We start from the raw sequence: 17885 nt of genomic DNA, 5'->3' as shown, positions 1-17885 counted from the left end.
TGGTAAATCGCCTGGGTTAGACGGATTTACTGTCCGGTACTACAAATGTTTTCAAGATCTGCTACTACCTCCTTTATTGCGTTTTCTTAACTCTTTACAAGGGAATAGTACCCTCCCTTACTTTATGCGCTTGGCGGGAGTGACGGTGTTAGCTAAGGAGGGGAAGGATCCCCTCCAATGTGCTTCCTACAGGCCGATATCCTTGCTGGGGGTTGATACTAAGATCTTCACGCGAATTTTGGCGGATCGATTGATGAGTTGGATACCTCGGCTGATCCATCCAGATCAGTCGGGCTTTGTGGTAGGCAGACAGGTTGGTGATAATACTCGTAGGGTCTATAACTTATATGATAGGGCGAGGGGGGGGGGGGGGCGAGAAACGGTGTTTTTATCTATTGATGCTGAGAAGGCATTCGATAGGGTAGCTTGGCCCTTTTTATTTCGGGTGCTAGAATCGGTGGGGTTGGGCCCACGCATGCGGGACTGGATTCGGGTCCTGTATAGTGGCCCTTTGAGCTGCATTAAGGTGAATGGTGGTTATTCAGAGACTTTCTCTCTGGCAAGGGGCACACGTCAGGGGTGCCCGCTTTCTCCGCTCCTTTTTGCTTTGACAGTAGAACCCCTGGCGCAGAGAGTGAGGATGAATCAGGATATTAAGGGGGTTATGGTACCGGGAGGGGATTTTAAGCTGGCCTTGTTTGCGGATGATATTCTGTTCACGGTGGAAGAACCTGCGACCTCCCTGCCGGCTATATTGAGGGAGTTGGACATTTATGGTGGAGTGTCGGGTTTTCGGGTCAATGTTGGTAAATCAGAGCTCCTCAACATTAACTTGCCTGAGGACCGGGTGTCCCATTTCCGAGATCGATACCCGTTTCGGTGGGTTCAGCGCTCTTTGCGATATCTCGGTGTTTATTTTGGACCGCCGGGAGTGGATTTATATGACCTTAACTTTCCCCCGCTCTTTCGTCGTATTCGCCAAGATTTGCTTAATTGGAAAGATCTGTATTTCTCTTGGTTGGGCCGGGTGGCCGTCGTGAAGATGATGATTTTGCCTCGTTTGTTGTTTTTATTTCAAGTATTGCCTCTTTGGGTGGGTAGAAAAACGCTGGAGGGGGTTCAAAGGCAAATCTTTAATTTTATTTGGGCTGGTAGGCGGCCAAGGGTGAGTAGGAAGGTCCTATGTATGGGGAGAGGGGATGGAGGGCTGGGGGTCCCAGATGTGGTGAAATATTATCAGGCTGCTCAGCTGCGCGCCCTCTTAGAATGGCAGACGCAGAAACTGTGGGTGGAAATTGAGCAAAATTTAAGTGATGGGGTGTCTTTATTACATAGGCCGTGGGTACCTGGTAGGGCGCGACTGGTAGGGGGGGTATCCTCAGTAGTGACTTCCTTGAGGGTATGGAATCAGACCTGAGCTTGTTTATTGGGGAGTAGGAGACATTCCTGGTATACTCCGTTGAGACACAACCCTGACTTCCCACCGGGAAGGGATGGGGGAGTGTTTGTAGACTGGGAGTCACGGGGTTTGGTGTGTGTGGGACAGTTGTGGGACCCGGTACAGGGAGGTGTTAGACCCTTTACAGAACTTAGGGGTAAGTTTGGGTTCGGTATACGGGATCTGTTCCCCTACCTACAGGTTTTGCATTATATTAGGACCTCGGGTCTACTGGGTGACTTGAGGGGTGGTAAGATGCCCTTCGAGCTGCTATTGGGCCCGGTGCTTCGGAGGGGAGCTCTTTCTGCAATATATAGGTGCCTTAACGGTAGGGGGGCCTCCCTTCCCTACATGAGGGCCTGGGAAGATGATTGTGGTTCGGTTATTCCCTGGGATACTTGGGGTGACATATGGGCGGAGATCTCCTCGGCGGGGATTTCTGCTTTGCTGATTGAGAATGGTTACAAGGTTCTCTTTCGGTGGTACTATACCCCTCAAGTTGTGGCTCATTGGCGGGGAGGTGCGAGTGTTCTATGCTGGAGGGGCTGTGGGGAAGTGGGTACCTATTTTCATATGTGGTGGCAGTGTGGGCAGGTGTGTGGCTTCTGGACTGAGGTCTTTGATCGGGTGTCCAGATACCGGCCGATTGGCGACACGCCTTGTTGTTTTGGCATCAATTGGATCTGGCTTGGGGTGACTCTTTGTTTTGTAAGTTGACATTCACTGCTGCTAGACTGGCCATTGCCTCTTTGTGGAATCAGGCGCTCTCTCCCACGTGGGCCCTGGTGGAGCAACGTTTGCTTACTTGGCAGAATCTCTATCATTTGACGGCCTTGCGGCATGGTAAACTACATGGTTATGCTCATGTGTGGCGCAATTTTCGGGCTTCTGTGGGGATCTGTGGTAGGGGTGGTCAGGGGCTTTGAATGGGTCTGGGGGATGGAATAGATGGGCGATGCTTGGGGGGATCACATAACCATATTCCTTTTTAATCTTAGGTATCTGTTTGGAATTGATTACCTCTCAACCATATTGAGAGCTGTGGGTATTGTGCTTTGTCCCTGGGGGGTGGGAGGGGGGGTATTGGTTGTGCTTTGGTGGGTATTCTAGATTGTTTTATTAGACTGAAGGACTTGCACATGTCTATGCTGTTGATTTTAATTCTATGTGCTATTTTGGAGTGTGGTATTCAGCTCTATGTATTTTTGTTTTTGCTTTTCATGTGCAATTGTTCTGTACTGTTTGGAGTGTTTTTCAATAAAAGCTTCTCAATTGAAAAAAAAAAACAAATCATAGTTACCAGAACTAGGGTCAATCTTGGGAGCAATGCTCAAGAAAAAGAGCTGGGTGTCATCGTGGACAATATGTGGAAACCTTTCGCCCAATGTGTGGCAGTGGCCAAGAAAGCAAAAATGATGCTAGGAATTATTAGAAAGGGATGTTAAACAAGACTAAGAATGTTATAATACCTCTGTATTGCTCAATGGTGCAACCTCACCTTGAGTATTTCATTCAGTTCTGCTCTCCTTATCTCTAAAAAGAAATAGCGGCACTAGAAAAGGTTCAAAGAGCAGCGACCAAGATGATAAAGGGGATGAAACTCCTCTCATATGAGGAAAGACTAAAGAGGTTAGGGATCTTCGGCTTGGAAAAGAGATGGCTAAGGGGAGATATGATTGAAGTCTACAAAATCCTGAGTGGTGTAGAACGGGTACAAGTGGATCGATTTTTTACTGCATCAAGATACACAAAGACTAGGGAATACTTGAAATTACTGGGAAATCCTTTAAAACCAATAGGAAGAAATATTTTTTTCATTCAGAAAATAGTTAAGCTCTGGATGGATTGTCAGAGGATGTGGTAAGAGCGGTTCATGTAGCTGGTTTTAAAAAGGGTTTGGACAAGTGGCCAAGAAAGCAAAAATGATGCTAGGAATTATTAGAAAGGGATGTTAAACAAGACTAAGAATGTTATAATACCTCTGTATTGCTCAATGGTGCAACCTCACCTTGAGTATTTCATTCAGTTCTGCTCTCCTTATCTCTAAAAAGAAATAGCGGCACTAGAAAAGGTTCAAAGAGCAGCGACCAAGATGATAAAGGGGATGAAACTCCTCTCATATGAGGAAAGACTAAAGAGGTTAGGGATCTTCGGCTTGGAAAAGAGATGGCTAAGGGGAGATATGATTGAAGTCTACAAAATCCTGAGTGGTGTAGAACGGGTACAAGTGGATCGATTTTTTACTGCATCAAGATACACAAAGACTAGGGAATACTTGAAATTACTGGGAAATCCTTTAAAACCAATAGGAAGAAATATTTTTTTCATTCAGAAAATAGTTAAGCTCTGGATGGATTGTCAGAGGATGTGGTAAGAGCGGTTCATGTAGCTGGTTTTAAAAAGGGTTTGGACAAGTTCCTGGAGGAAACGTCTATAATCTGCTGTTGAGAAAGGCATGGAGATAAGGAGATGCTGGACATGACAAGGGAGAGAAGCAATTTGAGAGAGAGGGAGATGGATTAGGTCTTTGAGCCACCCTTGGGGGGCTTATGGTTGAAGGTTCACACAGGGGATTAGATATCCTTGGGCTGTCCCTGTGGCTATTGTTTCAAATTCACCCCATCTGTTTTACTTATGGCTAAATACTATAGGTATTAACCTTAGCAAATTTGAAGTCTACTAAATTGGTGGGCAGAGGTTGGAGGATAGGAAAGTCCTTGGGATTATGGTAAAAATTCAACCTTATCAGAACATGTCTCCACAAAGTTTGGGACAGATTCAGAGGTTGCTACAATATTTTTATAATGTAGCTGGTTATCCAGAACAATATGGTAATGTGGTGAGAAACTGTTACTTAATATTGGTTGGATATTAAATAGCTATCCAATCAGTAACATTGATCAAGCTCTTGGGGGTAATTCTTGATGAAACACTATCTTTCAACAAGCAAATCAGTTCTGTGGTTCAAAGATGCTTCTTCAAACTCAAAATGATTTGCTCCCTTTCATCTCTTTGAATCATAATTCCCTTAACATTCTCATCCATTCGCTGGTTATCTCCAACCTAGAGTTCTGTAATTCACTATCAGAGAATCGCACAAAAAGAAACTAGGTGGCTTCAGATAATACAAAATACATCAGTAAAACTATTTTTCAAGGAAAAAAAATATAATCATGTTACTCCTCTTTTGACAAATGCTTCACTGGTTGCCCATTACACACAGAACCACATCCAAAATTCTTCTCCCTACCTTTAAAGTCAAATTTGTTCACTCACCTGCTTTTATAGACGACTTAATTCCATACACAACTTCTAGAGTTCTTTGATCGTCCTAACATCTCCTAGCTACTCCATCCATCCACCAGATCTTTTACAACATGGGCCGTAAAACAAATTTTCTCTGTGATTTCACCCACATTGTGGAACTCTCTCTCTTCAAATATGAGGCAAGGAACTAACCTGGCTAAATTTAAAGCAAGCCTAAAAACCTCTCTTTTTAAAGACGCATTTGGCATATGAATCAGGCTGTTAAATTATCTTATTCCCTTTCCAATTTGTTCCATCCCTTTTTTATTTTTGGAAACAATGTATTCCCAAAAGCGTTTTCCTTTTGTATCACTTATTGTTGTTTGTGTTGTCTGTTTTACCCAATTTTAACCTTTTTTTGTAAACTGCTTAGGATTGGTAAGCAGCATATCAAACCCTAATAAACTTGAAAAACAGTTTTATTGTTATTTGAATAGCAACAACTTAGCACTAGTACTGCTGCAAAGCAGAGTTAGTTTAGGGATAAATAGGCAGTTGAAAACTGAGTCAATGTCACATTTTAGGATAAAAACTAAGAATGTCAAAGACTAGAAGCAGTTCTAAAGTATGGTTGCCAGGGAAGGGCACTGATGAACTGTCGTTCACATCTTCCAATCAATGGGGATGCTCTTTGATTGATGATGTACTTACACACTGACAAAAAGGCTGCTTTGAAAGAGGCAGCTCATCTGGCCATGTTCAAGGTCTTGGAAATCTGGCAGTATGCAAAAATACCATATCAGCGAACAGTGCATTAGATTTAGGAGATTATTGAAATTAGGAATTCACATATTGATGAATCTTTATGATGAATATGAGAAATTAAAAAAGAAATAGCACGGATGCAACAAACATGATCTGGTGAATCAAGAAGCATTCAACGAACGTCTCTTCCATCTTTTTAATGTTACTACCAGTGATGCATTAGTCACAATGAAAATTGAAGATAGACAATTTCTAATGCAGAGGGAAGACATTTTGTCATGCAGCATGGCTGGCTCTGACACTGTACTTGCAAAGGAGGAGGATAGAAAGAGCACGAGACTGATTTAGTAAGTTTGCAGCCAAAGTAGAGGCAGAAAATGTCATTGTCAGTAGTTCCCTCCCTCTGACTTGTAGATTATCTGATTTCAAGAATATTGTTGAAGTTGACTCTGATAGTTCAAATTCAGATGCTGATTTTGAAGTCAGCAGTACCTCTTGATCCAGTTCTCAGTCAAAACAGCCAAAGGTGAACATCTTTATATATCCTGAAGTTGCTGGAGAGTTAAATTGTGCTAATTTGCTAGAAAGGGGTGCCACCTTTGTGATTGGTGTTGTTGACAAAGCACTTGGCCTCAATGTAAATGAAATGACATTGTCAAGAAGCTCATGCCGACATTCATGGTGCAAGAACTGTGAGGAGGCAGTCACTTTGAAGAATAAATTCCTTGACGAAACAACAGAAACTCCATTACTGCTGCATTAGGGTGGAAAACTCCTCCTGAATATTACTGTTCTAATAGCAGTTCTCTCTTACTGTCAGAGAAAGGCAGGGCATCAAAGAACTGGTTCTCTTTGATAGCCTCATCTACATCCACTACTTACAATGTAAAGTCTTACATGAAGCACCTCTTCCTGTAAAAGTACCACTCAATGATTCACTTCTGCTTTCAGAACTCCAGAAATATACAAATAAGGCTATTGCTAAGGCTGTGTCAACAACATTCACCAGACATCTGTGGTACTTGTCAGAAATTTTAGCTGGTCTGGCCTTTTTTGATGACAGACTAAGCAATAAAGTCCAAGATGGTGGCAAACATTCAGCTTTCACAATCAAAGTTTGGTGAGACGTCTCGACTGCTCTCCCAAGTCACTTGGTCCCACTAGCCTGACATCATGTATAACAAAGAAAACTTATGTCTTCTTTGGTATTCTTGACACAAATGGACAAGAAAAGGCTCAACAATTTATGGCTAAAGATCCTGCAAACTGGAGAAATAATCCAAACTACCAGTATTTGAAGCAGTCAGCATTATCAATGACAATAGTCAACAACAACGCTGACAGAGCAATTGCCTTAATGCAATGCAGCAGTATAACTCAAGTCTCACAAAGAATGAAGAGCAGAAGCAGCTTCTCCTTTGCCTTGTTGCTCAGCACAGAAAGACCTAGCCAACCTGCTCCAAAGCCATATTGATAAATTCTGATTGAATGTAGGACTAACATTCAGCGTTCACACATAACAAGCATTTTGTAGTTACTGTGGAATAATGATATTAGTTACCAGCCATCACTGAACATTGAACAATGCAAAATAATTCAGACCAAGAAGCCTATTTTCAGCATGTGCATTTGCTCACAATTCAGGATTTGATGGAAAATTTCAAATAGAGATGAGAAATGTGCTTTGAATCTATAATATAATAAAAGGCTAAGCTGCGCATTCGCACTCCCATCGCGTGTTCCGTTTTCCGTGCGCTGTAGGGCACCGCAGATAGGAGTGTGCATGCGCGTGAAACACTCTCTCCTCCCCAGAGGTGGATGTCGGACAAGGCGGCTGTCGGCCATGCTCCTTGCCTGAAGTCTGATGCAGTCGGGGATCTTGAGAGGAGCCGCTGCCGCGTCTTTCAACTGAAAAATATACTTGGCCGCCCGAAGCTCTCTCTCTTCCTCCCGAAGCGGATGTCGGCTGAGACGGCTGCAGGCCGCGGCGGCCGAACCCGGACGGCATTTTAAAATAAAACAGCTAAGTTTGTAAAAGATGGCTTTTCAACCCCCACCCCCCACCCCCCACCAACGCTAACGCAATACCTTTTAACAGACTGGCGGGCAGTGGGAGGGGTTTGGCGAGCAAGATAGTTTTAGCAGACACTGCCTATTTAAGAAGCTGCAGTAGCGGTGTGAAAACAATCTATTCTTCTTCCAAAAATGTATAAACTGGATCTTCCCAGATCAAAAAGAAGCTGCATTTTTAGAGAGAAAGCAAGGGAGAAGGGCTACTGCTGGACAGGGGGAGCAGGGAAGGGGTGCCGCTGGACAGGGGGGAGAGAAAGAAAAAAAAAAAAAAAAGAAAGAAAAAAGCCTAAGTCTGCACATATATTCTAGCACCCGTTAATCTAACGGGCTTAAACACTAATAAATATATATTACACTGCGTGGCTGGAGGCTACTGAGTTGGAACAGGAGCCAAATTCTACTTGCTCGCTAACACATACATGACCTCTATTTTGGAGGCAACTTTCAAAATGTGCACAGAAGTAGAAAGCCCGCAGGTGGTTTCATACAAACTGCACATGAAGAGCAAAGTCATTACTCTTCATGTGCAATTTGCATGAAAAAATAATAATAATAACAACTTTATTTTGTATACCACAATATCACAAGCAGTTCAGAGCTGTTTACAGAGGAAGAGACTGTACACAGACAGCGATGTTACAGAGAAAAGTTTCAAATTACATTAGTAAGCCGAGAGTAGTTAGGTATATCCGGAAGAATTTCAGAGATACAACGAGGTAGGAAGGAGTCAGAGAAATTTGTCAAAGAGATGTTTTAATTGATTTCCTGAAGGATTGGTAGGAGGGAGAATTAGAAACGAGGATGGTTAGATATTATTTCAGTACAGTGCTGTAACTCCTAAAAGGCCCACCTCAAGTAAAAAATTAAAATTTGATATATTTGTGATTTACAATATAAAAGCATATTAAACTTTATGTCTCATTGTCTCAGTTTTGCATCAAGCATGTATATGTTATTAATTGAAGAACAAGGGCCGGTACTAGGAAGACTTGCAAGATATGTGTCCCCTCTATAGCAATAAAGTTTAGGATGAGCTGGGGAGGGCTTTGATGGGAACTCCAGTAATTAAGAACATGAGAAATGTGCTGGGTGAACTTTTAAGTTCTGTATCCCGCAAATGTGATGCGATGGTTTGGATAGGCTGGAGTTAGCTTTGACGACAACTCCAACATTGAGCTTCGACAGTAATTTCAGTAGTTCCAGGCGAACCTCTACAGTCTAGCACCAAGTAATATCAAAGAAAAAAAGACAATTCAATTTAAGAATGAATTTATAATGAGCATAACTGTTGGGCAGACTGGAAGGACCATTCAGGTCTTTATCTGCTGTCATTTATATGTTATTATGAAAGCAAAAGTCTTCTAACCACACTTTATTTTGCTCCCCTTGAGAACAAAACCTGGAAATTTGGCTAAAGATACCCATATGGAACACTGCATAGCTTAACCCATCTTGAAAGAGGGTAAATAAAATATATTTTATCCAAATAGATGGTTTTGAAAATTAAACATAAATAAGTTTACCCATGACTAGAAGATATATTTCTTGGGGCAAGATTACTTGTATCAGAATAGCTTTGTATTTCCAAATATAATTTAACCAGAAAAATTACAGGTGAAAAATTGTGTGCATTTAGAAAGATTAGGTTTTTACCTCATAATTTTCTTTATTGTAGATGTGTCTAGTGGTCCTGAATATTAGGGTCTTGTATCAGAGCCAACAAGTTGCTTGCAGAAAACTGTCAATCATGTTTTCCAACTCCACCTCCTTCCCAGGCAGTTGCTCCTGCTCCCTCAGTTTGTATAAAAGCAATCATGTAGCACTGTAATAAAAGATATAACATAAAGGAGGAAAATAGGGAATATCCCCAACACTACAATTTTGTTCTGCTCTGTAACAAACATAGGAAATAACATTATAACATCCAAACCTGTGCAACTAGCACCAGTCATGTATAGAGATCGTAGTTACTTGCATGATCTGTTGCCAAGCAGAGACTGAAACCACAATGTATGGTCATGATGGACTGCCTATGCATCATCTTTCTTTTTTTTTCTCTAAGTTTCTCTGAGACACAAAAATTCACCAGCCTGATCTTAAGGCAGGCAAAGCTCATACACAAGGCGAGGCTTAAAGAGCACTAGATATCTACAAGAAAGATTACCAAGGTAAGAACCTAATCTTTCTTTCTACTGCAATGTATAGTGGTCCTGAAAGTTAAAGATATACCAAAGCTCTTCCCAGAGTTTAGGGTGGGCCCACTGCACCTGCCTTTAAGTGGTATGGTTTAATATTAAGACGGGTATAGAGAGGGCTCATTCAAAAGCAAAAAGGTTCTAGATTAAAAAAAAACAAAACTTTGTTTGGATGGGGGATTACGTCAAAGAATTGTTGTCTGGATGGGAACGTCTGGAAGGAGTAGAAATGCAGTGGGCAAAATTGAAAGGAGTTATTGTAAGGGTGACATACCTTTTAGTAAGGCAAGTAAGTAAAAGTAAGAGGAAAAGAAGGCTGCTTTGAATCTCAAAATAGTAGCTGAGAAGGAATAAAAGGCTAGCTTTCCTAAGCTACAAAAAATCGCAGAAAGAAAGACAGGCAAAAATATCTGGAAAGGTTAAGAGAGGATAATCGAGTAATCAGGAAAGCAAAGATGCAAATGGAAGAAAAAATAGCTGACACGATAAAATGGGGAGACAAGACATTTTTTTAGACATATCAGTGATAGGAAGAAGTGCAAAATTGGCATTGTATGACTCAAAGGTGATGGGGAAAAATATGTAGAATCTGATAAAGAAAAGGCTGAATTGTTTAACAAATATTTCTGTTCTGTCTTCATGGCTGAAGTGCAAGAGCGGGACCTTAGAAGACAGACACAAATAGGGATGGAGGTGTGGTAGACCCTGATTGATTTTCAGAGGGTTGTGTTCACGAGGAGCTAGCTAAATTAAAGGTAGGCAAAGCAATGGGGCCAGATGGTGTACATCTGAGGGTGCTTAAGGATCTTAGGAAATTCTGCTTGCTCTGCTGACTAACCTTTTCAATGCTTTTCTAGAGTCAGGAGTGGTATCAGAGGACTGGAGAAGGGCAGATGTGGTCCCTCTACACAAAAGTGGAAGAAGTAGGGAATTATAGGCCAGTAAGTCTCACTTCTGTGGAAAGCAAATTAAGTACAAACAAGTTTTTATTGAACAATAAAGGAAGATACACTCAACAAATGAACAGTGGTGGTGTTCAATATAATACAGAAAGACTCCCAACCCAAACCCCTCCCATTATGCAAAACAATTATTATTGATGATATAAGAACAAGGATAACAGCATAAGCAAAAGATAGAGTCATGGCAGCAACAATTTTCCCACTTGTGCCAAACTAAGATAGAACCCCCCCCCAAACACATGTCCAGTCCCATATCCCAAGGACAGTAGCAAGGGAGAGAAAAAAAAGAGGACCAGATAGGAAATAACCAAATATAACATCTAAGTCCCACCCAACACACCCTACCCCAAGCTAGCCAAACCCCCCCCCCCCCCGAATAGAGATGAGGTAGAAGAAAACAAAAAAGCAGTGGAAAACAGGGTAGTCTTAAAGCAAATTCAGAATTTGGCTGCGCTTGTGAGGAGGTAGAGAATTAAGAAACAGCTAAAAACTAATTTTTCTGCTTAGCCTCCCAACTAAATAACTCAAGGATAGCCAATCTCCAACCCCAATATGAGGGGGGAATCCAGTGATACCAAGCTTCCGAACCCTCAATCGAGCTTCCTTCCTTCGAATCCCAAAGGAACCCAAGAAGCCCAAAAGGAGCACCTCGGAAGACAGCAGCAAGGGCTGGCCCAGAATGCATCTAATAAAGGCTCAAGCACGTTTCCAAAAGGTTTGTACAGAGGAACAATGACAAAAAACATGAAAGAAAGTGGCCTCTGCCAAGGTATATTTCAAACAAAGAGGATCTGGGGCATAGCTCATTCTATAAAACTGGGAGGGGGTAATATAGGCCCTATGTTTGACCCACAAGGCACATTCTCATAAACGAGCACAACGGACCTCAGAGAGAATACGTGATATACTAAGCTGAATCGTCCATGTAAACCCCATACCCCCAAGATCACCCTCCCATCTACCATGAAGCGGCAGGAAGTCCTTATCAGAACTCAATGCCAGCAGTGCCTTGTGAATAAGAGAAATAGAAAACAGTCCTTCAGAGATCGGATCAAAAAATTGACATAACCACTTCCCCAAAGGAAAGCTCATTGCCATCTTATCCAAGGAAAGGTAATAATGTTTAAGTTGGCAGAAAGCATAACAGTCCCCCAGGTAGCCTCTATCCTGCGAGAAAAATCGGCATAAACAAGCAAGGTCCCCTCTGGGTAAGATGTTCAAGCAAGGTAATGCCAAGCTCCTCCCAGTGCTGAAAAGCTGTTCTCCCTCCCCGGCAAAAAAGCCACATTTCCTCTAATGGGCAATAATGGGCGTATTGCCTCCCAAGCGCAATACCAAAACTCACCAGGCCTCACGTAAAGGAGAAATGAGCCAACTGGTTCCAAGATCCCTAGGCAGAAGTTTCCGGGGAGCCTGCAAGAGCGAATAAAAGTGATATGGGGGTCATAAAAGCTCGCTCTAAATCTAAGTGACTGTAACGTGCCGTGCCGTAAAACCAGTCTGCTACATGGTGAAGCAGACAAGCCAGACTGTATAGTGCTAGATTGTGAAGCCTCAAACCACCCGAAGCCCAATTACCAAATAACAAGGGAAAACGAATCTCAGATTTTTTATTTGCCCAGCAAAACCAACAAAGCAGCCGATTAAGTCGAGAAAGATCCCTAGCACACAATTTCAGAGGGAGAACCTGCAGCACAAAGAGCCATTTGAGAAATAGGATCAGTTTATAAAGATTAATTCTACCAAATAAGGACAGAGGTAGATTATGCCACTGCTCGAACCAACGCCTAGTCTCTGCCAGTAATAGCTGAATATTGATCGTATATAAATATGCCACCTGCTGGGGGAGCAGAATCCCTAAATATCGAAAAGAACTGTCCGCCCACTGGAGCGAAAAAGGAGTATCCCAGTCCCGCCTCACAGCCTCAACTGGTGCCAAAGCCTCAGATGTGGAAAGCAAATTAAAACACTTTTAAAACAGAATGGTAAAATTTCTGGAATCCGGTAAATTACTGGACCGAGGCAACATGGATTTACTAGAGGTAGGTCTTGTCAGACAAAGCTGATGAATTTTTTTTGACTTGTTGACCAGAGAATTGGATAGAAAGAATGAACTAGATGTGATGTATTTAGATTTTAGCAAAGTCTTTGACAATGATCCACACAGGTGTCTAATAAATAAATGGAGTGCCCTTGGTATGGACCTCAAAGTGACGGGCTGGGTCAGGAATTGGTTGAGTGGAAAGTGACACAGGGTAGTGGTCAATAGAGAATGCTCTGAGGAAAGGGATGTTACCAGTGGTGTGCCTCAAGGTTCTGTTCTTGGGCCTGTTCTTTTTAACATTTTTAAAAGAGATATTACTGAAGGGCTGTTGGGTAAGATTTGCCTCTTTGCGAAGGATATCAAAATCTGGGCTGCAAAAACCTGAGGGAACGTTACAGTTTAAGCGGTGAAGAACTTATGTGCACGACAGAAGAGCGGGACTTGGGTGTGATTGTATGTGATGATCTTAAGGTGGCTAAACAAGTTGAAGAGGTGACAGCAAAAGCTAGATAGATGCTAGGGTACATAGGGAGAGGTATGGCCAGTAGGAAAAAGAAGGTATTGATGCCTCTGTAAAAGACTGGTGAGACCTCATTTAGAATACTGTGTACAATTCTGGAGGCCGCACCTTCAAAAGATATAAAAAGGATGAAGTTGGTCTAGAGGATAGCTACTAAAATGGTGCATGGTTTTTGTCATAAGGAGTATGGGGACAGACTTAAAGATCTCAATATGTATACTTTAAAGCAGGGGTGTCGAACTCAATCAGAGAAGGGGCCAAAATCTAAAATCCAGCCTAAATCGCGGGCCGAATGGTTTACTGAACAGTCATAAACTGACAATGTTAACCAGAAATGTGAATTTAAAATGAGTGGAACAATCTTTTCCTTAACAGTGCTGTTAACCAACTCACATGCTATCAAGCAAAACAGTAATATTGGTATCAAGCAAAACAGTAATATTGGAATGTACCTAAAATGCTCATTGTTTTGTTTTCTGGCTAGATGTCTGACACCGTTTTCCCCGTATCAATGAGTCAATGTTCGATTTTATTTCTTGGGCTGTAGCAACCCGCAAAACAGCATGGAGGTTGTCATCGGTAATGCGTGATCTGTGCTTGTTTTTGTTCAGATTCATTATTGAAAACATCTGTTCACAAAGATAGGTGCTCCTGAACATGGATAGAATACGGGCAGCATGAAGTCGGAGCTCTGGCATTGAGTCAGGGGGCAGTAGAGGGTAGAAGTCCTCAATTTCAACATCCTGAAACCTTGATTTCAGGCCACTGTCAGACTGAAGCTCGATTATCTCCATCTGAAGGTGATGGGGCACATTGTTGACATCAACTGTAAAAGGATTGGCAAAGATGTCAAAGCCTGAGTGCTGTGTTCTAAAGTCAGAGAAGCGCCGCTCAAATTCACTTAGTAAACGGCTAACTTTGGTAGCCAGCCGACTGCAAGGAAAAGTACCAGAAATAGTGGTTGAGATACTCAAACAAACGGGAAAGTGGGCAAGATTGTCCTGTTCCAGTTGGGACTTCCATAGTTGAAGTTTACGCTGGAATGCTGTGATCATGTCAGACATCTTCGTGATGACTTGTTTGCGTCTCTGCAGCTTCAGATTCAGTTGGGCGAGATGCTCGCATATGTCACACATCATAGCAAAATCACATAGCCAGGCGGGATCCGACAGTTCAGGCAAGGGCTTTCCTTTACTTTCCATGAAAAGAGCAATTTGTTCTCTGAGCTCAAAAAATCTTTTGAGGACTGCGCTCTTGCTCAGCCATCTTACTTCTGTGTGGTATGGCACGTCTCCATGCTCTGCACCCACCTCCTGTAAAAACTGCTGGAACTGGCGATGATTCAGGCCAAGTGCCCTTATAAAGTTAATAGTTTTAATGACTGTGATCATTATGTCATTCATGTCCAGAACTTTTCCACACATAGCCTCTTGGTGGATAATGCAATGATAAGTAATCAAGGGTGTGTGGCAGTGACTTTTTTGCATTCTTTCCTTCATTAGTCCAACCAAGCCTTTCTTTTCTCCGCACATTGAAGGTGCGCCATCGGTAGTTAGCCCCACCAACTTTTCCCAGGGTAATTTAAAATTATTTATAGATTTCTCCACAGCCTCAAATATATCTCTACCAGTCGTCGTCCCATGCATGGCAGCTACATCCAAAAGTTCCTCAGTGACAGAGAGGTCGGTCTTCGTAGCACGTATAAAGATGGACAGCTGCGCTGTATCAGTGTTGTCTGTGCTTTCATCGATAGCAAGTGAAAAAGCGAGATAACTGCATGCCTGTTCGGCCAGCTGTGATGATAGATTTCCTGAGAGTTCTTGAACTCTGTCTGCAATGGTGTTTCTTGACAAACTGACAGTTTGAAAACTCTGTATCTGGTCTGGGCATACTTTCTCACACACTTTTAGCATGCATTGCTTCAAAAAGGCACCCTCTGAAAAACACCTTGAAGTACGGGCAATTTCTTCAGCCACTATAAAGCTTGCTTTCACTGCAGCATCATTTTTCGCTGTAGCCTTTGTAAACATTTGCTGCTGTGATTGTAGTTTGCCTTTTAGTTCTTTAACAATTTTATGCTTTTCTTCCAAAGTATATTTGCCATACTTAACATTATGTTTGGTGTCAAAATGACGACGTATATTGTACTCTTTCATCACCGACACTGTCTCATAACACAATATACACACTGGTTTGCCCTCACTAAGCACAAACATGTATTCATTTTCCCATTTGTCATTAAATTGTCTGCCTTCACCGTCAACTTTTCTTTTCCTGGACATTTTGGGATCAATATTGGCAGTAAAAGATGTAGTTTATTGGAAATCTGCGTTAGAATGAAAAAGTCAGTCAATAAATGCCTGGCTGGGTACAGATAGCAGATTCTGTTGCGATTCTTATGCCTAAACTTTATGCCAGGAACTGGCAGCTTCTGCTGTGTATTTTTTTTACATAGTTCCCCCCCCCCGACGTCCGATTCACCCCAAGCAGGACCGCTCGCACGCACCTGCACCCCCACCCCGAAGGACCGCCGACTCCCCGACTCCCAACACGATCGGGGCAAGAGGGAGCTCAAGCCCTCTTGCCCCCCCAACTCCCCGACACGATCGGGGCAAAAAGGAGCCCAAGCCCTCTTGCCCCGCCGATTCCCCAACTCCCCGACAATATCGGGCCAGGAGGGAGCCCAAGTCCTCCTGGCCCTGGCGACCCCCCCCCCCCGCTAGTTGTTCGGGCCAGGAGGGAGCCCAAACCCTCCTGACCACGGCGACCCCCTACCCCCACCCCGCACTACATTACGGGCAGGAGGGATCCCAGGCCCTCCTGCCCTCGACGCAAACCCCCTCCCCCCATCAACCGCCCCCCCCAAGAACCTCCGACCCCCCTGGCCGACCCCCACGACACCCCCACCCCCCTTCCCCGTACCTTTCTGTAGTTGGCCGGACAGACCGGAGCCAAACCCGCCTGTCCGGCAGGCAGCCAACGACGGAATGAGGCCGGATTGGCCCATCCGTCTCAAAGCTCCGCCTACTGGTGGGACCTAAGGCTCCCGGGTCTATTCTGATTGGCCCAGGCGCCTTAGGCCCCACCAGTAGGCGGAGCTTTGAGACGGATGGGCCAATCCGGCCTCATTCCGTCGTTGGCTGCCTGCCGGACAGGCGGGTTTGGCTCCCGTCTGCCCGGCCAACTACAGAAAGGTACGGGGAAGGGGGGTGGGGGTGTCGTGGGGGTCGGCCAGGGGGGTCGCGGGTCGGCTGGGGGGGCGGTCGGAGGTTCTTGGGGGGGGGCGGTCGATGGGGGGAGATAGATAGCAAGTATGGCCGGCGAGATCACAAGCCTCCTATGTCACCGCGCGTCATTGTGATGGAACGCAGCGGTGTGCAGTGATGACAGCGCGGTGCGGGCCACATTGCAAGGCCTGGCGGGCCGGATTTGGCCCACGGGCCTTGTGTTTGACACATGTGCTTTAAAGGAAAGGCGGGAGAGGAGAGATATGATAAGAGACTTTAAATACCTATGTGGAGTAAATATGCATGAGTAGAGTCTCTCATTTGAAAGGAAGCTCTGAAATGAGAGGGCATAGGATGAAGTTAAGAGGTCATAAGACTCGGGAGTAATCTAAAGAAATACTTTTTTAACAGAAAGGGTGGTAGATGTGTGGAACAGTCTCCTGGAAGAGGTGGTAGAGACAGAGACTGTGTCTGAATTCAAAAAAGCATGGGATAGGTATGTGGGATCTCTAAGAGATTATGGTTACTGCGGATGGGCAGACTGGATAGGCCATTTAGCCTTTATCTGCCATCATGTTTCTAAGACAAAGTTTTTGAAAGCGGCGTCTTCTCCAGTTACTACATCCACCCTATAGACGCAGGCTGGCTGACAGGTACCACCAAGGATTGGCCTGTCAACTGCAGACCGAAGTCTGTGTGATCTCCACACAGACAGGAATCTCCACACAGGCAGAGCTGAAGAATCACTCCAAGCACAAGTAAATCACAAAAAAAAGAAGAAAAACACTAAATAAAATAATAAAAAGGAGCAAGCAGAATAAGCACACTCCTGCTGGTATGCGTGCAGAAGGAAAATACTACAGGTCAAACTAGAGTGCAGAATCAAAGAAAAAATCCAGAGTGGATTCCTTCTGCATATGGCATGCAACCATTGAGACACAACCCACTTGTCTAGAATGTCTCACCTAATGTACTGGAAAAAGGGATCCTTGTCCCTGTGTCCACATAAGATGAGACAATGAAATATTGCCAAGAGATGCTGGGTAAGAGTAAATAGGAGGGGTTGGGGGAGAGGGACACAGAGGACCAATGCTGACAAAAGAGGGGTGAAGAGAGGTAGGGACACAGAAAAAATGGATGGAAGAACCTGGCAAGAGAATAATAGATAATATCAATGCTTGGTTTCCATTTAGGAATCTATATAAGTCGGATGCTTAACTGAGGGAAGAATCTCAGAATTGCCACTCCGTGGATCATAATAATATTATCCTTTTGGAAATCGTGGCAGGAATATCTTTCATCGATTCAACACCTTCAGACTACACTGACATCATTTACAAGCCTAAGTATTAGTATTACTATTCTAAATGTGTTTCTTTAAAATGTAACATTTTTTTAAACATTTTTTCTTAAAT

At 43.5% G+C, this 17885-nt stretch overlaps 1 protein-coding gene across 5 annotated transcripts in view; it reads right to left on the bottom strand.

The window, feature by feature from the left end:
* Positions 1–17885, bottom strand: part of SUFU (SUFU negative regulator of hedgehog signaling) — a 244438-nt gene that overhangs the window by 10598 nt on the left and 215955 nt on the right. The window lies entirely within an intron of this gene.

This window comes from Geotrypetes seraphini, chromosome 4 (genome assembly GCF_902459505.1).
Source record: "Geotrypetes seraphini chromosome 4, aGeoSer1.1, whole genome shotgun sequence".
Lineage (NCBI taxonomy): Eukaryota > Metazoa > Chordata > Amphibia > Gymnophiona > Dermophiidae > Geotrypetes > Geotrypetes seraphini.
This window is presented reverse-complemented; position numbering and strand designations above follow the sequence as displayed.